Consider the following 3,076-nt stretch of genomic DNA (forward strand, 5'->3'; position numbering starts at 1 on the left):
AATGATATCTTTCAGATGAATCATGTGGGGAGAAAAAAGTAACAAAAGTATATAGAGTAAGAATTGAGTCCAGGCTTGGATAAGCTGTTAGCTGACAGCAGTCACAGGATTGTCCATCAAGGAGAGAAGCAGAAACTGTGTCTGTGCCATAAGCAATATCATCCTCAACAACAATATATACCTATCATTGTTTGGACACGAACTGTCCTCCCCTGGGATTCTGTAGAAAAATGCTTGGTCTCAACTTTTTTGGTACACTGGGGAACCTTGTGGACAAGGTAACTATATTCCAAACCAAGGAATATGGAGATAGGACTTGAGGATTTTAGGTTATATCTAATTCTAGCCTGAGAACTTTATATTCTTGTCAGATATGATGGAAAATCTTCAGTCTGAGCCCCAGTCACCATGATTTCCTGGCCATGGTGGAGTTTAGCCTCTTAATCTTGATCCGAATGTCTTTCTTTCCCTAAGTTGTTTCTATCAAATGTAGAATTTATGACATATCAGCATCCCTCTATGATGAAGGATACATCCTATCCCATTAAGAAAGAACCTACTTTGTGTCCCACAGAGCAGTGGCTGGGCACAAGCGGCCCCAGGGAGATGTGGGAGTGGCTTGGCACCAGCAGCTTCTGGAACATCTGTCCGTCCCAGCACTGGAACTTGATCTCAAAATAGCTATTAAGTCCCGTCGCTTAGAGCTAAGTACCAAAAACAGAGCAACGGTGCTGTGAAATCTAGATCATGAAAAGGTTGAACCATTCGAATGTTGTAAAGCCCTGTGAAGTTCCTGAGGAATTGAATTTTTTAATTAACGAGGTGCCTCTTCTAGCAATGGAATTCTGTTCTGGAGGGGACTTCTGGAAGCTACTCAACAAACCAGAAAAGTTTTGTGGACTTACAGAATGCCAGATACTTTCTTTACTGAGTGACATAGGATCTGAGGTTCGATATTTGCATAAAAATATAGTTATACATTGAGATCTAAAACCTAAAAATATAGTTCTTCAAGATGGTGATGGGAAAATAATGCATAAAATAATTGATTTGGGTTATGACAAAGAATTTGATCAAGGAAGTATCTGTACATCTTTTGTGGGTACATTGCAGCATTTGGCTCCAGAGCTCTTTGAAAATGAGCCGTACACAGCCACTGTGGATTATTGGAGATTTGGAACCATGGTGTTTGAATGTATTGTCGGCCATAGGCCTTTTCTGCATCATCTTCAGGCATTTATCTAGCATGATTGGATTAACAAGAAAGATCCGAAGTCTATAACTGCATGTGAAGAGATGACCGGAGAAGTTCCCTTTAGTAGGCATTTACCTTAGCTTTTGTGGCTTAATAGTAGAGCCAATGGAAAGATGGCTACAATTGATGATGAATTGGGACCCACAACAGAGAGGGGGACCCTATTGATCTTGCTTTGAAGCAGCCAAGATGTTTTGTATAAATGGATCACATTCACAATTTAAAGATAGTGCACATCTTAAGTATGACCTTTGCAAAAACTCATTTCTTCTCTGTTATCACACAAAGAAAGTCTTCATTCACTACAGTCTCCAATTAAGCATGAATCGGGAATAAATACCGGTTCTCAAGAACTTCTGTCAGAGATGGGAATTTCTCTGGATTCGCACACACCAGCCTCCCCATGTGCTCTAGAGGGAGTTAGAGGTCATGATAGCTACATGGTTTATTTGTTTGATAAGGTAAGACTGCATACGAAGGACCATGTGTATCCAGAAGCTTATCTGATTGTGTAAATTATAGTGTACAAGCCAGCAAGATACAGCTTTTAATTGTACAGCCGTGTAAAGTATGAGCTGAAGCAGTGCACTATGTAATTGGGCAAAAGGAAGGAAGGCTACAGCAGGCTCTTTCAGGGACAAAGAGCAGCAATGTTGTCTTCTTCGCTATAATGCTAACCTGACAAAAATGAAGAATACTTTGATCTCAGCATCACAGCAACTCAAAGCTAAAGTGGAGATTTTTCGATAAAGCATTCAGCTTGAGAGATACAGTGAGCAGATGACCCATGGGATATATTCAGACAAAATGCTGAAAGCATAGAAAGAAATGGAAGAAAAGGCCATTCACTATTATGGGGTCGGTGTCCTTGGATACCATGAGGATCAAATTACATCTTTGTACGCTGAGATCATGGAGCTGCAGAAGAGCTTCTGTGGAAGACGCTGGGAGACCTGATGGAATCTCTGGACCAGTGTGCCATTGATCTCCATAAGCAGCTGGAGCACAGACCTACTGATCACTCCTACAGTGACCGCACAGAGATGCTAAAGATCATTGTGCACACCGTGCAGAGTCAGGACCCTGTTCTCAAGGAGCTGTTTGGCTTCATGAGCAAGTTGTTGGGTTGCAAGCAGAAGATTATTGATCTACTCCCCAAGGTGGAAGGGGCCCTCAGTAACATCAAAGAAGCTGACAAAACTGTCATGTTTATGCAGGGAAAGAGGCAGAAAAAAATTTGGCATCTTATTAAAATTGTCTGTAAACAGAGTTCTGCCCTGCTTTGTTATAGGATCCAGTCTAGAAGGCACAGTAACCCCCCACCCGTACCAGCATGGCTGCCCCCTACATTAGCCAGCACTGAACAGCCTCTGTCATGTGTGAGGGACGTTAACACAAATGGACAAATGGTAGAAGAAAATCTGGACTGTCTTGGCCATTTAAGAACTAATATTCGTGAGGCCAGTGAGGACCAGGAAAGTAGTATGGACAGTCTTGATTGGAGCTGGTTAGCAGAATGACTAGCCATTTGTTCATGGTTCTAGAGCCTATGAAGCTGTTCCAGAACTTACTCTAAAGTCATCTTTACTCGCTGACACCATTCATCGCACACCAGTCCATGGAGAAGATGGCTGTGGTCAGAAACTACTAATGAGTTTACAAGCATAGAAACTTGGTGTTTTTTTTTTGTTTGTTTGTTTTGTTTTTTTTTTTTGTTTTAAGTCATTGTGATATCTGAACAGATAAGATTTTATAACAAATTAGTGAAAATTCTTTTTAACATCGCAACTATCTAGGGAGATCATTAATAACCTGCTTATT

General features: G+C 41.0%; 1 pseudogene across 1 annotated transcript; it reads left to right on the forward strand.

The window, feature by feature from the left end:
- The first annotated feature begins 522 nt into the window (after positions 1-522).
- LOC308429682 (inhibitor of nuclear factor kappa-B kinase subunit alpha-like) lies at positions 523-2,775 on the forward strand (annotated as a pseudogene). Its single transcript has one exon. The product of its transcript is annotated as an inhibitor of nuclear factor kappa-B kinase subunit alpha-like (transcript).
- The last annotated feature ends 301 nt before the right edge of the window (positions 2,776-3,076 follow it).

This window comes from Micromys minutus (genome assembly GCF_963924665.1).
Source record: "Micromys minutus genome assembly, chromosome: 14".
NCBI lineage: Eukaryota > Metazoa > Chordata > Mammalia > Rodentia > Muridae > Micromys > Micromys minutus.